Source organism: Panthera pardus, unplaced genomic scaffold (genome assembly GCF_024362965.1).
Source record: "Panthera pardus isolate Hobbes unplaced genomic scaffold, ASM2436296v1 HiC_scaffold_16, whole genome shotgun sequence".
NCBI classification, from domain to species: Eukaryota; Metazoa; Chordata; class Mammalia; order Carnivora; family Felidae; genus Panthera; species Panthera pardus.
This window is the reverse complement of record NW_026526721.1, coordinates 123,455,835-123,469,888: the sequence shown is the minus strand read 5'-3', so window position 1 is coordinate 123,469,888 and position 14,054 is coordinate 123,455,835. Positions and strand designations below refer to the sequence as shown.

Here is a 14,054-nt window from a genome sequence, read left to right as displayed (position 1 = left end):
TGAGTTCGAGCCCCACATCAGGCTCTTTGCTGACAGCTCAGAGCCTGAAGCCTGCTTCAGATTCTGTGTCTCCCTGTCTCTCTGCCCCTCCCCCACTCACACTCTATCTCTCTGTAAAAAATAAAAAATAAGTCTTAAAAAAATAAAAATAAATAAAATCTTAAATGTTCAGTTAATAAATAAAATTTTCTAAAAATTGGGCAGAGAACCTGAATAGACATGCTTCCAAAGACATACAGACAGCCAATAGACATTATGAAAAGATGCTCAACATCACTAATCATCTGGAAATGCAAATCAAAACCACAATCTCACTAATCAGAATGGCTACTATCAAAAACATAAAAAATAGTAAGTGTTGGTAAGGATGTGAAGAAAAGGGAACCCTCGTGCACTGTCAGTGGGAATGTAAATTAGTACAGCCACTGCGGAAAACACTATGGAGGGTCCTCCAAAGACTAAAAATAGAAATACCATACAATCCAGTAATTCCACTTCTGAGTATTTACCCAAAGAAAACAAAACTGCTATATGCACCCCATATTTACTACAGCATTATTTATAATAGCAAAGGTATGGAAGCAACCTAAATGCCCACTGATATAGATGAATGGATAAAGATATAGTATATATACAAAATGGAAGATTACTCAACCATTAAAAAGAATGAAATTTTGCCATTCATGACAATATGGATTGACCTAGAGGTTGTTATGTTAAGTGAAATAAGTCAGAGGAAGACAAATACCGTATGGTTTCATTTATATGTGAAGTGTAAAAAACAAAACAACAACAAAAGAAAGAGCAACAGACTCCTCATAAATACACAGAACTAGGGATTGCCAGAGGGTAGAGGTTGGGGGATAGGTGAGATAGGTAAAGGGGATTGGCAAAATAGGTTAAGGAAGTTGATACAAACCTCCAGTTATAAAAAAAAAAAAAAGTCACAGGATGAAAAGAACAGCATAGGGAATACAGTCATTAATACTGTAACAGCTCTATACCTGGAGCTAGTACGATACTGTATGATAACCACACTGGAGTTAAAATTAATATTGTAATAACTCTGTACAGTGTTATATGGTAACTACACTTATCTTGGTGAGCATTTCATAATGTATATAATTGTTAAATTACTATGTTGTACACACGAAACTAATATAGTATGTCCAATTGTACTTAATTAAAATTAAATAAATTTAGAGGGGGACCTGGCTGGCTCAGTTGGAAGAGCATGCAACACTTGATCTAGGGGTCATGAGTTCAAGCCCCACACTGAGTGTAGAGATTACATTAAAAAATGACATCTTTAAAAAAATAAATAACAAAATTAAATGAGAACAGATAAAATGTTTATATAGAAAAAAGTAAAGAACTTTTTCATACACACCTAATGGCTGAGACACCGAATAAAAACCGAACAAGTCCACTGAGTACAGAAATAGATGAAAGGAAAATGATTGATTTTAGAATACTTCTATGCAGATCGCTAAAGAGCTATGCACACTGTGTAGATTAGGACTATCTACCATTCACGATGCAATACACATTAGTTTCCCTTTCCCTATATAATTCCAACCTCTGCAATTTATATAATTTAAAAAAAGGAAATTAAAAAAATAATAATAATAAAATAAAAAAAGAGGAAATGTGATATTCAAACGCAATTCCAAGTCTTCATGTGTCATACCTAAGAAATAATGATTGTATCTAAAGATTCAGTTCAAAGATGTTCACTATAAGGTTATTCATAACAGCAAAGTAAGTTTAATCTTATCTAATTAAGCTTTTGTTGAATACTTTTGTTATTAAATTGTATTACATCCATGTGGCAGTAGAATTTTAAACTTTTTTTAATAAATGTTTACTCCTTTTTGAGACAGAACACGCAACTGAGTGGGGGAGGGAGAGGTGGGGGACAGAGCATCCAAAGTGGGCTCCATGCCAACAAGAGGGGCACCAACTCACAAACTGAGCATCCCCTTCTATGTGTCTGAATACTATTAATGATAGATATAATGTTCATGCTCACATTCTTTTCTCATGTGAATGTGGGGGAGGAGGGAGGCCAAACAGCACAAATGTAATGCTTATCTATTCATTTTTTTAATTAAAGGATTAATAACTGTAATCTACTGGTTCATTTATTCAGAAGTGAATTCATGAAACAAAAGTAAATTTATGTCTACCTTCCTCTATTCCCAACACTTTAGGATCCAGTTTAGCAAGATGTTTCAATATAGCACCCAACAAATTACCTAGGCAGGAGAGGAAAAAATACTTCAGAGTTTTTGTATTTGAAAATTCTGTAAAGATGATCTACACCCACTTACTAGAACATCTAATAATACCAGATCATACATTAAGCATTTTTGTTAGCTACATATATATAACAAAGCATAAAACCACAGGTTTCTTTTTTTTTCTCTTCTTTTTTTTTAAGAGAAAGAAAGAGATCATGAGGAGGGGGAAAAGTCGGGGAGAGGGCAAAAGAGAGAGAGAGAATATCTTACACAGGCTCCATGCTCAGCACGGAGCACAATGCGGGGCTGGATCCCACAACCTTGGGATCAAGACCTGAGCCAAAACCAAGAATCAATGCTCAACCCAATGAGCCATCTAAGCACCCCTAAAACCACATACTTTCTAACTATAAAGCCAAGGCAAAAGCAAAGCTTTTTATACATTCAAAACAAAGGCATACTACATCAAATAATTTGTTTTTTTTTAATGTTTATTTATTTATTTTCAGAGAGATAAACAAGAGAGCAAGAATAGGAGAGGAGCAGAGAAACAGGGAGAGAATCCTAGGCAGATTCTGCACTGCCAGCTGGGGAGTCCAACACAGGGCTCAATCATGACCTGAGCTGAAATCAAGAGTCTGACGCTTAACCAACTGAGCTATCCAGGAGCCCCAATTTTTTAACTCATAACTCGTACAATAAAACTAGGCTATATCTATATCAAGTTATTTAAGAGTAGTTAGAAAGTTAATGGTTGAGAGGTGAGTGGGGGGATAAGTAAAATAAATGGATTAAAAGACACAAACTTCTAGTTATAAAATAAATCAAGGAGGTGAAAAATGCAGCATATGGAATACAATCAATAATACTGTAATAACATTGCTTGGTGACAGATGGAGACTATACTTATCATGGTGAGCAATGAGTAATGTATTAAACTGTTGAATACATATATATATATATATATATATATATACACACACACACACACCTGAAACTAATACTTCAATTAAAAAAAAAGGTTAAAGGTTCAATGAACAGAAAATTGCATCCTGTTTCCAAATACTACACAGGTAGTGTAAGATGAAGGTGGCGATTATTATACTAAAAAAAACACAACACTTTAAACTTATATAGTATCTTTTAACCTTCCTCTGAAGGGCCTAAAAAATAAAGAACTGTATGATGCAATCAGTTAAAAATATAAATTCTAGGGGCACCTGGCTGGCTCAGCCGGTGGAGCAAAACACTCTTGCTCAGGGTTGTAAGTTCAAGCTTCATGTTGGGTGTAGAGAGTACTTAAAAATAAAATCTTAAAAAGAAAGAAAGAAAGGAGGAAAGAAAGAAAGAAAGAAAGAAAGAAAGAAAGAAAGAAAGAAAGAAAGAAAGAAAGAAAGAAAGAAAGAAGAAAATACACGTAAATTCTAGAGTCAGATCTGAGTTTGAAACCTGACTTTTCCTCAACTATGTGATGCTTGGCATGTTAACATCCCCCAAAGCTTCAGTTTCCTTATCTCTTAAGCAAGGATATCATCACTACCTTCATTTCAAGTTTATGAAGATAAAATCTAGGAAGGCCACTAAGCATAACATGGCATGTAAGTAAGCATACAATAAATGTTAACTACTATTATAGTCTAATCCCATATAGTAAGCACAAAGAGCAAGTTCTTTTTTTTTTTTCTTCTCCCCTTATTTTCTGAATTTCATATGGTACAAAAGGTATTACATACTTGAACATATTCAAATAGAAGGTTCTTTCCATTCTTTGGGCCAACCTTCCTTCAGAGGCAAAAGAGCGGTTTTTCTAACGGGCTATATTGACAGCCACAACTTTAAATGACAAAAAATGATATAAAATAAAAGGAGGGGCACCTGGCTGGAGCAATTGGTGAAGCATGTGACACATGATTTCCAGGTTGTAAATCGAGCCTCACATTGAGCTTGAGATTACTTTAAAAAGAAAAAAGAAAGAAAGAAAGAAAGAAAGAAAGAAAGAAAGAAAGAAAGAAGAAAAAAAGAAAAGAAAGGAAGAAAGAGAAAAAGAAAGGAAATAGGTGACAATATACAGAATTAAAGAAATCATAAATTCTTCACAAGTTAAGGATGAAATCATTGCTGCTGGTTGATATGGCATACATAGCTACCATACACACACACACAGTAGACATTTCTTGTAGGTAGAATCAGGACCTAAAACCCAGAACAATACCAATTACTTAGGAAAAATATTAATAATGAAATGGTGGGTAAAGTATACTAAGACTTAAGACAACCAATGATTTTCAATGAAAATGTGAAAGTTTCCTAACCACCAAAAAAAAAAAGCACCCCAAAATAATTTCAATTGATCACCACCTTGTCAAAACCAACTATCATCTATCTACTCCTATGGATGTTTCCTTAGGCTCTCTAGCAAAAAATAAACATATTAAGAGAATCCCAGATGGTTGTCCCCCAGGACACCCCCCCCCCCAAAAAAAACTACCTGTAATGAATCTCAATTAAGGGGAATTATATATATATATATATACACACACACACACACACACACACACACACACACACACACACACACACACACACATATATATATCTAGCTGATAAATATGGAACCTTTTTTTTTCCCCTATGTCAGACAGGCAATGTGCCAAGGTCGTAACAAGGTTTAAGGGAGGCACATATCACACAACAGCATGAACACCCAATCATCATGCTTATGAACTACAAGAGGATCAGAAACCTAACTTTTTTAAAATATACAACTGGAGAGGTAAGTTTTAGCTAACAAATTATAATTTTTGTTCAGATAACATAACAGCAGCAATTTGTAATGATTTATAAACACTGCTTTTATTAGTATATAAATACAAGACCTACACTAAATTGGTAGTTCAAGAGTACAAAATTTTAGGCAGCTATTACCTGCCCATGGGCCCTGTCCTCATGCTTTAATAACACATTTTTGCACCAAAAAAAAAAAAAAAAAAAAATACACAATTTTAACTGACCATATTTCAACGATTTAATAGAAATTAATTACTGTGTAAGTAACTTGTCAGAGGTAGTAGTAAGTGGTCTGGCTACAAAAACTGAGCATCTCGGGGCGCCTGGATGGCTCAGTCCGTTAAGCATCCCACTCTTAGTTTCGGCTCAGGTCATAATCTCATGGTTTGTTGACTCTAAGTCCTGTATCAGGCTCCGCACTGACTGTGGGGAGCCTGCTTGGAATTCTCTTTCTCCCTCTCTCTCTGCCCCTCCCCTGCTCTTGCCCGAGCTCTCTCTCTCTCAAAATAAACTCCAAAAAAAAAAAGAGAGAGAGAGAGAGACAATCTCTATTTCAAACTGCAGTTTTTCAGTTTAATTCCTCTGAAAATTGTTGAAAATTTAAATTTTTAAATAAACATTAAAGAAAACTTCAAATTGCATTAAACTTATAATTCTCATGGTCTGAAGTACTCATTATTTAAATCATGAAAGCTCAATCATTTAAACTAGTAAGGAGCAAATGTCTCAAAATGGAGTTTGCCCTTTTGTTGACAGTCACCTCAAATTTCTTCCAGTGGCTCAGCAGGTAAGGAATTCATGGAATTCAGGTCTTCGAGGTCTAGTAAGCACTGTGGTTAAACCACCCAGTCAACACCAAATTATGTAGGGCAAAGCCTGTTCATTATCTAATTCCTTTGACCCCTCCCATCCTTTCCCTACTTCACAATTGCCAATACTTCTATATGGTAGGAGATAGATACGAAATTAGTAAATATTACAGTTATTAGAAATGCAAGGAAAAACTATCGTCAGGAATGTGGTTAAACTGCAGTTTAAATAAAGCTTCTGGATTACTCATGGATTTCTTTTAATCCACATAATCCTTCTCCTGAAGGCATGGATAATCAGGATCGCATTTCCCCTGAAGACAAGTAAGCATTTGCCTGGTGGTCTCCCAAGTGATTCCAGCACCAGGGGAGGACAGGCTAGAGTCAGGAACAAGCATGTCAGTTCTTCCTAGCTTGCACCAGAGGACTGTGAGTTGCAGACCTGGCTCTAGCAATACCACAACAGAGAGGATGGTCCAGCAGTAAATACACCCAGTTAAAAGGGCAATGATAACCTCAAGCAAACTGCTTTGAATACTGCAGGAAATGAGGAGGTATGCATTCTTGGCGAAGAGGTGGGGGAAAACAGATCCTGAAGCCAGGATTCAGGGTAAGGATTTGTGAATTTTGTAAGGAAATGATGAAGTTTCTACATTATTAACTGCTTTAGGTTGAAACTAATATATATAAGATAAATGAAAGCTACATTTGCAACACACCATAGTTATACAGATAGCATATCCTCCCTTCAATCCCTAGGAAAGTTGAATGGTTAAAAACAACTTTAAGTGCTAGGAAAAAATAGGCTAGCAGAAAGTGACAATGCTAGAGAGAAGTTAGGAAGAAAAACTGAGACTTCATAACATAATCCTTGGCAAAATTAATCTCTAGCTAACCCTGCAAGAGCAGTAAATGGGAAGTCTAGATTTACCAGAGAGATGAATCCATTATTATCACAGACTTAGCCTCCAAATTCTCTTAGATGGTCCTTTATAGAAGCTGACATTATGGGATTCACCTCACTTGACAGTTTTCAGAAGTTATACAGTAATTTTTTAATTTAAAGCCTTTATAAACATTCCTTCATCTACAAGGGTAATTAGTTTATTGCATGTTGAAGACTGGAATTATCTCATTTATATTTCCAAAAGAAAACCAACAATTAGGGTGATCAGTTATCCACTCATTCTAGTTCTAACATAGTTCTAACATATTCTAGCCATGAAAAATTTTCTCTTTAAAACACAAATAAGGGCTCCTGGGTGGCTCAGTTAAGCATCTGACTTCGGCTCAGGTCATGATCTCATGGTTCATGGGTTTGAGACCTGGGTCAGGCTTCATGCTGACAACTCAGAGCCTGGAGCCTGCTTCAGAACCTGCTTTGAATTCTGTGATTCCCTCTCTTTCTGCCCCTCCCCAACTCACCCTCTGTCTCTCTCTCTCTCAAAAATGAATAAATATTTTTATAAATAAATAAAATGAATCCAAGTGCTCAGAATGAGAAGGGAGAGGACTACAAAGGAGTAACACAAGGGAATTCTTTGAGGTGTTGGAATTGTTCTGTATACTGTTAGTGGTGGCTATGATTACAAAAATCTATGCGTGTGTTAAAACTCAGGATGGGAGCGCCTGAGTGGCTCAGTTGGTTAAGCATCTGACTCTTGATTTTGGCTCAGGTCACGATTTCAGGGTTTGTGAGATTTGAACCCCATGTTAAGCTTTGCACTGACAACATGGAGCCTGCTTGGGATTCTCTCTCTCCCTCTCTCCCTGCTCCTCCCTGGCTCATACTCTCTCCCCCTCAAAATAAATAAATAAACATTTAATAATAATAAAAAAAAAAAAAACCAGGACTGTATATGAAAAAAATTGAGTTTTGACAAACCAAAGAAACAGACTTAACTACAGAGAACAAACTGATGGTCACCAGAGGAGCGGTGGGTGGATGATGGGTGAAATTAGGTGATAGGCAATAAAGATTATACTTATCACAATGAGCACTGAGTAATGAATACAATTGTTGAATCATTTACACCGTATACCTAAAACTAATACACTGTACATTAACTGTACTGAAAACATTTTTAATTAATTTTAAAAATTAGAGTTTTACTGTATATAAAATTTTTTAAATTCAATGTCATCCTCTTTTAGAAATGTCTTTTTATCAAAATCTCTTTGGCCATCTAAAAAAATAGGGGCACCTGAGTGGCTCAGTCGGTTGAGTGTCCGACTCTTGATTTTGGCTCAGGTCATGATCCTAGGGTCCTGGAATCCAGCCCCATGTCTGCCTCCATGCTGATTGTGGATAATATAATAATAATTAATTTTAATATTTAAAAATATTTATCTAAAAGTGTATTATATATTTACTGTACATCATATATTATACAAAAATTATATATTTATATGAAATTTATATAAAAAGTTTTTATTTAATGAATAATAATAAACAAGTCTATTGAAAAAGAAAGGTCTAAATTAGAGACACAATCTGCATTATCAGAGCAACTAGAACAAACACACTATACACACCCAACCACACATCTAATCCCTTTCATTTTTCTCTCTCTCAACTAGAAGCTTGTGACTCAGAACTATTTAACCTGGAGATAACATAAAGGCTACTATGGAATCTATGGTAGAACAACAACTTAAAAAGGAAGTGCCCCAGTTTGGAGCCAGTCTAAAGAGAAAGCTGGACCCAATGGCTAGAAAATGTAGGCAGAAAGACCTTGACTAGGAGAAGAAAGGCCTCTTCAAGAAAAGGATAGTTTCCTCTCACAAAGCATTACAGCAGCAGACATTAAACTACTGAAGGCTCACAGGTACTCCTTAGAAAAAAAGCCCATACCAATCAGGGAATGAAGAGTGAGGAGAGGGAAAAAATCCAAGTGACAAAATCTGGGGAGGGCAGTGAGAGGTAAGAGGAGTGATAAGGGAAGTTGTCTCACGCCAGCCAAAAAAACTGATGATATTCTCACCTATCTTCCTTTTCTTCTTCTCTTTCACTAAACGTTAAGTCAATATTATTCTTCTAATCTAAGCTTTTCTCCTCCAACATATTTTTTCTCTATTTCTACTTTGACAATGGAATTATACACTCTTTTTTAATTTTTTTTTTTTTTTTAATAAGAGAGTTCAAGTGGGGGAAAGGCAGAGAGAGAGGGAGAGAGAGACAGAATCCCATGCTTTAAAAATAAAATCCTGAAAAAAAAGAAAGAAAGAAACCAAATGGTAAGAATTTATCCCCAAGACATGATAATTCCAAATCAAATGGTTGAGAAGATGGACACACACATACACATGCGCGCACACACACACACACACACACAGAGGAGCAGGGGTGGGGTCTCCGTTTTTGTTTTTGTTTTTTTAAATAGTGTAATTGAAATAAACACACCTGCTCTCTGCAAACATCCCAACTGCTACCCTATCGGATTTGGTATGCAATACTAAATGAAAGTACCACATTCTAGAACCAATCTCCTCCAGTCAAGACCAAAATTCAATGTCTCAAAAGAACAACACAAGCCTGGAAAACCTGTTTGGTCCCTTATTTACAAAAATACTAATGAACCAGTACACAATGAATAAAAATCACATTTGTTGTTATTAGTGGCTTAATGTCTAGCCTCTTCAGGAGGTACAGCACCCCTTAACCAAGACTGAGGAATAAGGATGCCTAACAGAATACCTCTAGGCCCTCTGATTACTTCCTTATTTGCACAAATCTGGGACCAAAAAGAATAAGTTTGTTCAACACACGTTGAACTTATAATCAAAAGACTGACTTATTTCATTCACACATTCATTCATTCAACATTAATGAAATGTTTTAGGCACTGCTCTGGTTACCAAGAATACCAATATAGAAGACAGACAAGATCCTGGCCCTCAGAGAGTTTAGAGTATGCCGAAGGGGAAAAAAGCCATAACAAATAAATAAGTAAACAAGCAAGATAATAGCAGATAATGCAAGTAAAGAGTATGGATTTACTTCTTAGTGTAATAAGCCACTGAAGCAGGAAAGTGAGTAAAGATCACTCTGATCACTATTTGAAACAGGAAAGCAAGACCAGAGGCAAGAGACCAGGTAAGAAGCTACTGCCCAAGAAGAAATGGGTTGGTGGCAATAAAAACAAAGAAGTAAATATACCTGAAATGTATTTTGGAGGTAAAATTGACAGGGATTGCTGAAGGACTGATTATGTGGGGAATGGAGGCGCAGTGAGGCAAAGGGATGAATTAAGAATGACCACCAGATATTTCACTTAACAAGGGTGGAGAAGGAGGGCAGAGGGGTGCTGAGGAAGGAAAAGGCTGAGAAACAAATCAAGAGCTCCACTCTGAACGTGTTCAGTTTTGGATGCCTAAAGGCAAATGGAGTGAAGATACCACAAAGGCAGTAAAAGAAATCTAAAGTTCAGGACTGGAGATAAAAATCTGAGCGTCGGGCACCTGGGTGGCTAGTCAGTTGAGAGTCCAACTCTTGATTTCAGCTCAGATCACGATCTCACAGTTTGTGAGATCGAACCCCACATCAGGCTCTGCTCTGATAGCACGGAGCCTGCTTGGGATTCTGTCTCTCCCACTCCCCTCACCACACTCTTGCTCGCTGTCTCAAAATAAATAAACCTTTTAAAAAATCTGAACGTCAACAGCACATGGACAGTGGACATGATGAGATCACCTGGAGAGAGCACAGGTAGAAAAAAAGTAGAGGGAACATAGTGATATTGTTAATAGTATTGTATGGCAACAGATGGTAGCCACACTTGTGGTGAGCACAGCATTATGTAATGTACACGCTTGTTGAATCACTATGTGGTATACCTGAAATTAATGTAACACCGTGTGTTAACTACACTCAAAAAAAAAATTTTTAAGAAAAGAAAAAAGTAGAGGGGATGGGGCACTGGGCTGGCTTAGGCAGCAGAGCATGTGACTCCTGATCTTGGGGTTGTGAGTTCAAACCCTGCATTGGGCACAGATCTTATTTTAAAAAAAGTTTTTTTTTAAGTTGAGGGAATGGCTTGGAAGTGCTAAGGCATTAGGATGTTTTGAATTCAGGGAGAAGGAAAAATCAACAAAAGAGAGAAAGGGAGTGAAGAGAAGGAAACCATAAAAGTGCAATATCCTGGAAGGTTCTTCTATATAATGTGATTCACTAGTCCATCACCACCCTCCCAAACCTTGTGACACACACCCACTCAAACTCTATAAATAAAAAGACTAAGGCAAAACCAAAAAGACTGAGTGACATCCCCAAAGCCCCAGCTATTAGGGACCCAAGTCCAGGCCTAGAACGAAGCAAGATGGGACTTCTGACCCCTAGCCTTTTCAGCAGCTAGCATAGTACTGCTTCTACTGTCAGGTTCACCAATCTAAAGTGAGGCAAGAGGAAAAATCACAATTTAGGAAGAACGTATCTTAGATTACAAGGTCTAATTTTAATTTTTTTTCTGTGTATTTTGTTCACATTCAAAAATAAGTTGAATCAAAGTCTCTGTGGATGAGTCTCTTTACAAAGTAGAAAACACAGTCAAGAGGTGCAAAATGGCAATAAATTAAAAGACAACTCAATTTTCTACACTTCTAAAAAACACCCTAAAGGTCAAAGATCCTCATCAGAGTATGAATCAGGGGTGTAAAACAAAGTTTTTTTGTTCTTAGTCATTTTTGCTTTAGTGAATACAATTTTCATTTTTAAAGCTTATGATTATTACTTGTTTCTACACTTGCCTTCTGAAACTAAGATCTTTATCCTGACCACTGTCTTATGCTACATTATCATGACTTAAACAGTTCTGCTTTTACCATAAAAACCTTACAGCGTTGCATAAAAATCCCCAAATGATTAATGAACTGCTGAGAATACTGACTCGGAGATGATTTTATTAGGAATCACATTTCCAAACATTCACTCAGTGCTTCAAAGTAAGTACTCATCTAATTTAATTATGATGACTTCACCAGACACTAACACTACCCACAATGATGTTTACAAAAGCACTTGTCACTCCCTTCGGATGTAGCAACGCAGAAAAATGAGTCTGTTTCCATATTCCTCGTGTGTTTATACTCTGTAACAAGTGACAGTTAAGTGTGACTTAAGATTATTTAAACTGCAAAGCACTTCCAGTTTGTGTCCCACCATTTTCTATCCTAAGCGAATCCTAAAATTCTTTCGGTCTTATTTCAACAATTGCCACTCAGCACCTGAGACAGGTAGCCCAAGTAAGCCTTAGCAAGAAAGAGACTACAAGATTCTAGTATGGGAAATAGAGGATTCTATTTTGGCCACTGTAAGAGAAAAGTCTCCAATATTAGGCAATTTCAGTGGAGGTTACTGCAACACCAGAGCAGTCTGTAAATAAATGTGCCCCCAAACGTACACCCGCAGCCTGGAATCAGCAATGGCTAACGAGAAAAGATGCTGCACCAGGGTTGCTCCTAATGGCTTACCACTTACCGAGCGCTGGCTGATCGGTCATGCACATCATCCAGTCCTATCCTCAAAACAACCCTGTGAAGTACGTATTATTATTCCCATTAACAAATCGGGACACTTGGGCCCAAGGTCCCAGGGCTGGTCAGTGGAGGCGGTGGAATTTGAAAACACGACCGTACCACAACAGCCCAGGATCCCCGCCCCTAAAATGCACTTCTACACAAAAAGGCACCTGAGGGTGGAGAAGCCGCGGGGACGTCCGCAAAGGCGGAGGAGAGACAGGGCGAGGGCGCCGCCTCTCCAGAAAGGGCCCTTCAGGAACGCCACCAAAAGCGCCAGCGGCCGGGGGCTACCGGTCGCGTCTCGGCCGCCCGGTGGCCAGGAAGCGCCGCTCACCTAAGAGAGCCCCGGGAGGGCCGCAGTGGAGCGAAGCGCCCCCGCAGGCCGGCGGGCGGGTGTCCTCCGCGACGGCAGGAAGCGCGCCGCGGGTACACAACTCGCCGGCGCCGCAGGCTGTGGCGGGCTAGAGCGCGCCGCCCGCCCGCGCGGGGGCACCTCACCCGCCGCCGCGACCGCGCCGCCACTCGGCTGCGCCGCATCCGGGTCCCGCGCCGCCGCTCTCACCTGCCCGGTGTTCCGCCGCCGCAGACTCCTAGCTCCGGTTACGCGGTCAGCAGCCCAGGCCACCGCGACAGTCCCGCTGAGGCACCCCCATCCCTGCCTCTCCCGGTCGCCTCCCGCCTGCCCCGCGCGGCGTTACACTGGCCCGCCACCCACAGCCATGGCCCGCTCTGCCGCCGCCGCCGCCGCACCGACCGACGGAGCACGCGCGCGCCGCCGCCGTGCCCGCGCGCGCGCCCACCTCCCCGGCAGGCCTTCCAGCAGCCTTCGCCCCGCCCCGCGCGCTGCTCGGACCAATCCCCGGCCCCGCAGCGGCCGCCGCCAGACCTGCGGGACTGGCCCGGCAAGGCAGAGGGAGAGGCGGTGCTGCCGCCTAGTTCTCTCGGGCTCCCTGCCCTCCTGGGACGCTACTGCTCGCCGTTTCGGCTCCTCTTTGTGGCTTCTGGAAGACAGTGTGATTGGGGATCTCCAACAGGCCGCCTTCAGCAGAGAACCGCCACCTGCCCCGGCTTTCGTAGCCCCCTCCCGAGACACCCTCTGTTCTAGATTTCCTTGTTGGCCTTCGCTTCCCAGTCCCTCTCCCGAATTCCGTTCTGGAACTTTGAACTGACTCCTCGTTGACTGGGCGCAGCCCATCGCTTTTCCCCCTTCTTCTGTCACTCCACTTCTGGAGATGGAGTTGCTAGATTGGCTGCTTCACAGCTGGTTCTTCAAGTCCTGCTATATTAATGGTCATAAAAGCAGAAGTACAGCCTTCCAAGCCCAAGATTATTTTTTTGTGTGTTCATTTTTGCGACAGTAACAGCTAACATTTGTATGTAGTGCCTTATAGTTTACACAGCCCCCTTTGCTGTGTACCTTATCTCCTGTTATCTTTGGACCTCTACCAGGAAATTTTATAGACTTTCTTAGAGGCACACTTCAATTTCACTTACTGAAAAGCTAAAATCTTAACTTATTGTAAAGCTACTATATCGTAGAGTTATTTTAACTTTTGCTGCTATAATAGCTCAAGCAAATATTTGAGTAACCGAGGATGGAATCTAGAAGTAGAACCTACTATAAAGCAAAGATGGCAAACAGGCCAGTGGTAAAACAGTAGTTTGATAAATTATCCTAGTTTAATTGAATATTTATAAT

At 39.5% G+C, this 14,054-nt stretch overlaps 1 protein-coding gene and 1 non-coding gene across 5 annotated transcripts in view; both read right to left on the bottom strand.

The window, feature by feature from the left end:
- Window positions 1–13,030, bottom strand: part of PIK3CB (phosphatidylinositol-4,5-bisphosphate 3-kinase catalytic subunit beta) — a 182,404-nt gene extending 169,374 nt beyond the window's left edge. For 2 of the 4 annotated variants that reach the window (XM_053903772.1, XM_019437877.2), the window contains exon 1: window positions 12,918–13,030. The gene's annotated coding sequence lies outside the window, so the exon portion shown is untranslated. Of the gene's footprint in view, window positions 1–12,525; window positions 12,657–12,689; window positions 12,804–12,917 lie in introns of those variants that run through there. The other 2 variants (XM_019437857.2, XM_019437869.2) reach the window with 2 other exon arrangements.
- Window positions 4,876–4,979, bottom strand: LOC128777523 (small nucleolar RNA U13). The gene has a single exon (XR_008422768.1). It is a non-coding gene; the product is annotated as a small nucleolar RNA U13 (small nucleolar RNA).
- Window positions 13,031–14,054: the final 1,024 nt, after the last annotated feature.